The following is an 8,595-nucleotide window of genomic DNA, read 5'->3' as shown; positions in this document are numbered from 1 at the left end:
ACCCGTATGTGTGTGTGTGTGTGTGTGTGTGTGTGTGTGTGTGTGTGCAGGGGGGTTGTCCATGCTTTCACTCACTATATTTTGTAAAGAGTGTTATAGGTTAAGGAAGTGATAATATGAATTTCAGTTATTTTAATGTTTGAAAACTGTTTGACAGGTTTGAATTTATTGTAGTCTGTCTCCAGTTTACACGGGGTCAGAAATATACTTACAGATTTAAATATGTACAAACTTTCACCAAAATTCTGGCTAAATGTTGCTGCTGGTTCTGTGATGTAAGTCCAAGGCTGGTTAGCTCTTTATTAGTGATCATGATTGACTGCAGCTGGTAGTTACCAACGTGAAAAAGGATTTGTTTGTCAGCACTTGCTTGATTGACCAACACTGATCCATCACCCTTTGAATTAAAAAAATAAGTTTTTCAGGATGAGCCCAGAAACAACCAAGACCCAAGCCTGATATGAGCACCAGTGTTCAGCTGGAGCCAAACTCTGTAAGAAGTGACAAAATTTGCTTTTGCCCATGTTCCTTTTCATGTGAGCATTTCATAATCAATGAGAAACTGCAGCGCAGAACATCTAGGACGCAGTTCTTTTCTCGCCGCAGTGTTGGAATGGATTTTTTTCATGTTTGGGGCTCCACTCTTTTCTTTTCTGTACAATTTGTATGTATTTTTTTACTGCTCCACCTGACTGAGACATACTCGGGCATACCCAGCCAGCACCGCCATAAAAAGCTGCTTGTGTCTCCGCACTGTCTCCTCTATGGACAGTAATTGTGCTGTCTCTTTCCACAAGTTCTTTGTCATTCGACTATCTTTATGTTATGCTGGAACCGTTGTAAAGATGGCTGTATTTTCTAACAGCCTCGACCAGCTGCTTCTAGGTGGAGCATTTGATGCAAAATGTGACCACTGCAATTAACTCGATTTACCACATAAACACGACCACTACAAAGTCCTGAGCGATCACACAATAGCTGACGCATACCCCTGAGAGAAAAAGTTCTACCAGGACCTTGTGTCAGGACTTCACTTCACAACCAGACTTCACTTCACTCTGGCTGCTCTCTGAGAGAAGTGAAGAATGGCTGACCACGCTTAAGATCGTTTGATGTTGTTTTGAACTTAAAGATGCGTATAAACAAAAAATTCCCTGCTCCAAATTTGGCATCTTCAAACCTGACTAAAATTTGAAAAGCCAAATACCTTCTGTAGACATTTTTATATACAAAGTATTTGGTCAGAATTACAAGAAATATGTTTAGAAGAGTCAAAATTTTTCTTCTTCTTTCGGCTTTTCCCTCTTCATGGGTCGCCACAGCGAGTCATCTTTCTCCATCTCACTCCGTCCTAGACTATTCAGTTTCTGGGCCAGCCCTTCTCATCATAGTCTATCTGCCTGAATGTCCAGAACAGGCCATTTGGCAAAGGGAATCATTTTCAACACAATTGGCTGTCAAGACAAAATGTTGAAGTGGGCCAAACTTGGGCATCATAGGTGATGGAGCTGGAGAAAATGTAATGAGGAAGAAGATAAAAAGGCAAAGACAGGCCAAGAAAGAAACACATAGAAGAAATGGAGAGCTAGGAAAGTGGAGTGGGAAGGTCCAATAGAGAGTCTTTCATTGCAATGGATAAGATGCAAAAGGATAGAAAGACACAAATAAGTGTAATAACTAAACTACAAATGAGTCATTGTTTTGGTGGGTCTTGTTTGCAGGATGATTTTATTAGTCCATGATTCTTAAAACCAAAGAAGATGTAGCCTGTGAAACATTTTCTATTCCATATAGATGTGTGCATGGATGAGTAAATGTGAAAGGAAGTCAAACTGAAGCACATACAAAAGAAAACTACCAGTGTTGCACACTATCTTCCCCCACCCATTCTATCATTGCGTGGCCTTTTTTACGCAACCTTCTTCTCTTCTTCTGTTTCTCTGTGACCTGACTACTTTGATGTGCATAAGACTTTGAGGAGAAAAAAAGAACATCAGCTTCTTCTCAAGCCCCAAACAGTAGAGGAAACATTTGAAGAGAGAGGCAAACTTGCCTAATGGTGTGTGGGCGGTGGAAAGCACAGATTGTCACTGGTAAACGTGAAATGCTTTATATTTTGTAATGCGAATGCACGGAAATGAATTGTGGGATTGCATAGCTCATTTTTCAACAAAGCCTCATATTATGATTGAGTCTGACCATAAAAGCTTGGTTGTGTATGTTTTAATGCTCTTTCACTTTAAAACTCTAAAACGTAGAAAATGCTAAGTGGTTTGTGAAAAGAGATGATATTTGAATGTTTCAGCAGCACAGAGCCTGACTGTTTGAATATTTCAGCACCAAGGAGGCAGACATACACAGAGCTGAACAAGCTCTGCCCCAATTCTGAAGTAATTACAAATGATTGTGTTGGTGGTGAATTCACACCGGAAAACAAGGAATGGAAGTTATGTCACAGAATATAACCCATTTTCCAACAGACTCATGAGAGTACAATTTTTGGCTCAAAACAACTTTTATAGATTTGCACAGTTAATTCAAGTATGACATGGGCACATCCAAAGACTATTGTCATAATCATTAGTCTAGGTTGTTGAGAGCTTTGTAGGTCACAATTAAGATTTTGAATTGAATTCTGAATCTGACAGGGAGCTAATGGAGAGAAGCTAAAACTGGTGATGTATGACTTCTACTACTAACGCCAGTTAAGACTTTGGCAGCAGCATTTTGGATTAACTGAAGACCTTTTAAAGAAGTATTTGGACACCCAGATAATAAACCATTGCAATAGTCTGGTCAAGATGTGACAAATGCATGAACCAGTTTTTCTGCATCATTTTTAGATAAGATGTTTCTAATTTTAGTGATATTACAGGTGGAAGAAGGCAGATCTAGTAACGTTTTTAATGCGAGGGATAAAAGACATGTCCTGATCAAAAATAACACCAAGATTTTTAACATTAGAGCTGGAGGCCAGATTAATGCCATCCAAGGAGGGTGAAAGCCTGAAAAATGTATTCCCGAGATGCTCAGGTCCAAAAAAACAAAACCTCAGTCTTGTCTGTATTCAAAAGCAGAAAATTCAGGGTCATCCAGGTTTTTATGTCTTTAAGACATGCTTGTAGTCTAAGTAGCTGATTGGATTCAATAAGTTTCATGGACAAATATAAATGTGTATCAACAGCATAACAATGAAAATTATCCCATGATGTTTAATAATTTTATCTAATGGAAGCATATATAAGGTAAAGAGTATTGGTCCGAGCACTGAACCCTGAACTCCATGACTAACTTTGGTGTATGAAGAAGAATTCAGAAAGAAAGAAGAAAGAAGATTATTTACATTTACAAACTGGAATCTATCAGATAGATACGATATAAACCATTTTAGAGCTGTTCCTGTAATTCCAATATCATATTCAAGTCTTTGTAGTAGAATATTATCAATCAACCTTTATTTATACAGGTAAATCCCATTGAGCCTCGAGGACTCATTTACAAGAGAGACCTGAATTATGATCAACTGTACTGAATACAGCACTGAGGTCTAACAGGACCAGTGTAGATACCAGTCCATTGTCAGAGGCCATGAGAATATCATTAGTAACTTTCATCAATGCTGTTTCTGTGCATCGATGAGCTCTAAACCCTGACTGAAACTCCCCAGATTATTTATTTGTAGATGTTCACGCAACTGACCTGCAACTATTTTCTCTAGAATTTTGAGATGAAGATTAGATTGGATATTCATATAAGTCTATAATAGGGGATTTATAAAGTGCTAGCACAGACTCTGAGTTGTCATAACTTGAAAAAACAGCCAACAGATTAACATTATTTTCTGTTCTGTGCAGAGTGGAACATTAGCTGATTTACAAACTCCACTACAGGAGAACTAAACATTGAATGGCTCTTAATGTACATTTAAGCTATACAGTCTACACAGGTACACAAAGTAAAACCGTTACAAAAGCTATTTGCCCATTCTGCATCAGTCTTTAAAGCAAAGCAAATGGTGTTCATATTACCGTCCTGTCATTCACTCACTCCACTTATTGTGTTGTGAATTCACGAAGGTGACCGGATGATTGGAGACCTCATTTTCTCAGTAGCAGTCCCAGTCGCCCCATGTTTCATTTATGCAGCTTTTATGTCCTCTCTAAGCACAATATATCATATAAAAAGCAGCAACGTGACGGTTGCTGTGAAGATTTATTTTTGAACTTAGGTTTATTCATGCAGTGCATCAGGTGAATGGTTATTTAAAGAGCCCATACAATGCTCTCTTGCAGATTTTCTGAATGTAATTCTAGTGGTCCAATAGGAGTGATTCACTGTACTTAATTTTAAACATTCTGTCATGTTCATGGGTGTTTGTGTTTTGTTTAGATCAATTTTAATAGTTTTTTTGTTGTTGTTGTTGTTTTGGATTTATTTTATTTTATCATGTTACTATTTCTTGTGGTTTTTCTTTCATACTTACTTTTTTATCTTTTAAGATGTATTTTATTGAGTTTCTCGTTGTTTCCATGTGTTACAGCTGATTTTTCTCTTTCATTTGTGTTCTCCTGTTGTCCATTCACACCTGCTTCCCTTTATCTCAATAGGCTCAGCTGTCACCATTCGTCTCATTATTCCCCATTTTCTGAAACTCTTAGTCCTCGTTCACATTTCAGCTTGTCTTTCCATTTGTCTCCTTACCGGTTCCCTCTGTGCCTCTCGAGGTTTTGTTGCCTTCCCCCGTTTTATTTGGCTGCCACATTAGCTATTAATTTTCTGTTTATTAAAGCCATTTTGTTTCAGTCCTCACGAGTCTGCATCCTTGGGTCCAATCTATTACAAAACTTGACACATAAACAGCATTTGCCTCTTATCCTCTGTCTACAACCATGTATTTCTAACACCCAAAATTCCTGAAACACCCAGTCTGATCTGGTTTTAACATGCTGCAAGCCAGCTGCTCATTTCTTGCCCTAAACTATCCAGCCAAATTACCACAAATAACCACTACAGAGGGTGGTGTAAACAGCAGAGGATATCACTGGTAGCAGTCTCCACACCATCCAGGACATCTACCACAGCCGATGTCTGTGTAAAGCTTTCAACATCGTTAAGGACCACATCCACCCAGCACAAGGACTTTTCCATCTACTACCCTCAGGCAGACAATACAGGAGCCTCCCATCATGCACGAAAAGACTCAAAGACAGTTATTACCTACAAGCTGTCAGATTACTGAACTCTTGACAATAATACTGAACTATGGACAATAACATTCCACTAAGCCACATCTGTGAGACTTAATATGTTTATTGCTGCTGCACTAGGTAGCTGTGTCATGTATATGTCATGTTATGTTATATCACATGCCATATATCATGTAGGTCACTACCTTACCATCATAATTCAATTAATCTCAGTGTTACTCACTACCTGTGCAATAACCTGTCGCACAACCTGTGTAGTTTGTTATATGCAATATATATCATGTGCATTTAAACTTCTGCCTGTGAAATACTAACTCATACAAATTCATCCTACTTACACCATTATATTCTACCATGTTGTTGTTTACAATATTTCTTTTGCACCTTTTAAATATTGTATTTCTTTTTCATTTTTGGGACTTTATTTTGTACCCTTATTTCATGCTTTAATATTTCTTGTTTGTTTGTTTGCTTTTAGCGAGTCTGATCAGTTCTTCTCATCCTGAGCATTTCATTGCACTGTTGACCTTGTGTTAACCTGCATATGACAAAGAAACAACATAACATAACAAAAAAGGGCTGCAAGCTCATAGCAAATTGCTAAACTATAACATTTCACTGAATTAAAAAGATTAAAATGTTAGTCAAAACGTTAAGCTTCATATTTTTTATATATATTTTTATTTGCTCAAATAAGTTGTAAAAGAGTCAACATGAAAACTAGCTTTTCATAAATGTTTCATGCCAGGGTGCTACTGTGAGGCTATCATAGCTGTTGCTTCACTGCAAGGAGGTTGCAGGTTTGCCTCCCAGCCTTTCTGTGTGGAGTTACTGTATGTTTTCCTTATGCACACATGGGTTTTCTCTGTGTATTCTGGTTTTCACCCACCAACCGAAAACATGCATGTTAAGGTTCATTGGTAACTCAAGTTGTCCCTGGGTGTGAGTGAGGGTGAAAATGGTAAATGGACTGTACTTATATAGCACCTTTCTATTTTATCAAGATACTCAAAGCTCTTTACACTACATGTGAATGGTTGTTTTGTCTCTGAGTCCCTGTGATGGACTTGCAACCTGCATGTTGTACCCCATCTCTCACACCGTGACCACTGGAGATAGGCTCCAGCCACCCTATGACCTAGAAAGGGGAAAGTGGGTTAAAAAAAATGAATGGATGGATGTTTTATACCAGAAGCTCAACAATGGCAATCCATTTTCTGTACTTAATGGATTATGTGCAAAATCATTAGGAGCTGGTATCCAATCTATCACAGGGCCACATGGAGACAACAACCATGTACACAGACATTTGCACCAATTTTAAATCACCTGTTAACCTAAAACTTTTTTTTTTTTTGATATGTGCAAGTAAACTAAAGCCCACAGAGAAAAAAAGAAACAAACATCACAATTGCATGGAAAGAACATGCCAACTTGATTAGCTGAGGTTCCAGCCAAGTTCCAAACTTGGACCCTTCTTGCTGCAAGGCTATAGTGCTAACTAAGTTAGCTCATTTAAAACAATAATGTGGGCCAGGACTTTGTTTTAAAAGTCTAATCAACTTTACAGTCTACACAAGGATGCATCCCAACAAAAAGTAATTTATCAATACAATGGTCATGTTTAACTCTCATTAAAAATATATTGATCTTATCATCAAACAAGTATACCAGTTTAACTAATGCTATTTACTTTTCTAATAAAACAGGAACACACTGAAATTTCACAAGCATTCTGTCTTGTTCCAAATTATTCAATAATTAAGATGACTGAGCTCTTTCCATTTGAATCTCTTCACTTGGCTCATTCGGTGTTTCCTTTCTACCTCATCAGTGCTGAACAGTCTGGCTGAAGTAGTTTTTTTATATTTATTTTTATACGACATGTCTTTGGCCATCATGCTTTCATTCTTGACATGTGTATGTTTTGTCCTTCTGGGGGTTGAGTGTACTGTCCGCTTGTTTTGGTCAGCTCAGTATTTTCTGTGTCATCATGAATTTGTCGTTTCCTTGGCAGACGTCTGCTCAGACACAGCATCAGAGAGAGCACTGAACTGTCACAGAGGAATGCTTTGCATAATTTGAATTGCTGTCGATCAGCACAAGACTGAATCTTTTAGACATAGCCTCACAAATCCCACTGGCAACTCACCATGGCAACTTACTTGGAGAAATTAAAGATGGCCTAAAGTCGCTTGACATCACATGGGTTGAAGAGTCACACATATGACATGTAAAGCTTTACAGGGATCCACTCAAGACTTGTTTTGAAAACTCCATCCATCTAGTATCTTTGTCCACTTCTTCCTTTTCAGGTCATGGGGGTCACTAATATATCCAGCAGTCACTGTACAAGAGGTGGAGGACGCCCTGGACAGGTCTCCAGTCCATCACAGGGACACATTCAGACAAACGAGACAAACAACCATTCACTCTCTCACTCACACCTAGGGACAATTTAGAGTTACCAATCAGTCTAACATTCATGTTTTTGGTCTGTGGGAGGAAACCGGGGTACCCAGAGAAAACCCACGCATGCACGGAGAGAACATGCAAACTCCACCCAGAATGACCCTGGATTCAATCTGACAACCTTCTCGCTGAGAGGCAGCAGCTCCACCAACTGAGCCACCGTGCCGCTGTTTAGAAAACTCATCTAAAAAATTGCTAAACAAAGTAAATACTTAAAAGTTTTACAGAGCAAATTAAAACTCATCATACTGAGTTATGTTTTAATTGTAATTCTTATTGAGATCAAATTAACTTGGTTATCTCAATATTTCAGAATGTTAAATGTCTAATACAAACATATGCAAAATGAAACAAAACAAATAGAAAACATGACAAAATGCTTATTATAAGACATCAGCTCCATGGCACTTTCTTAGTGGTTGTGATGTTGGAAATATTTTGTTCATAATTTTGTTGTAGGTGTCATTGTTAGGTTTTATGCCTCAGAATGACCATGTTTATTTTATTACTTAAAATAACTTTAACCTGCTGTGGTAATATGTTCAATCAGCATTTCCAGCCCTTCCGCTGTACCTCTGACTGAGGCTCGTACTGTTGGTCTCACAGACAGACAAGAAGGATTTTACAGACTCGGAGTGTACATGTAGTTTCTCAGATTACTGCTTACTCTTTAACACCTCATCAGCTATGTGTTAACACAAACATATATCCTCTTGAAACACAAAATCCCATTCATCCACAAGCTGATCTAATAATTAACGAACTTCAGAATTTTCCTCTGGGCCTTAAGTCCATAACAAACATACATATATACATACATACGTACATACGTACATACATACATGCATGCATACATACATACATACATACATACATACATGCATGCATGCATGCATACATACATACATACATATAT

At 38.0% G+C, this 8,595-nt stretch overlaps 1 protein-coding gene across 2 annotated transcripts in view; it reads right to left on the bottom strand.

Annotated features, from left to right (window-relative positions):
• The window catches only part of kctd16b (potassium channel tetramerization domain containing 16b), a 187,629-nt gene that overhangs the window by 122,387 nt on the left and 56,647 nt on the right, over window positions 1-8,595 (bottom strand). The gene's annotated exons all lie outside the window — the stretch shown is intronic.

The sequence above is a fragment of the Nematolebias whitei genome, chromosome 14 (genome assembly GCF_014905685.2).
Source record: "Nematolebias whitei isolate Nwh7 chromosome 14, NemWhi1, whole genome shotgun sequence".
NCBI lineage: Eukaryota > Metazoa > Chordata > Actinopteri > Cyprinodontiformes > Rivulidae > Nematolebias > Nematolebias whitei.
The sequence above is the reverse complement of the archived record's forward strand: the minus strand, read 5'-3'. Positions and strand labels throughout refer to the sequence as shown.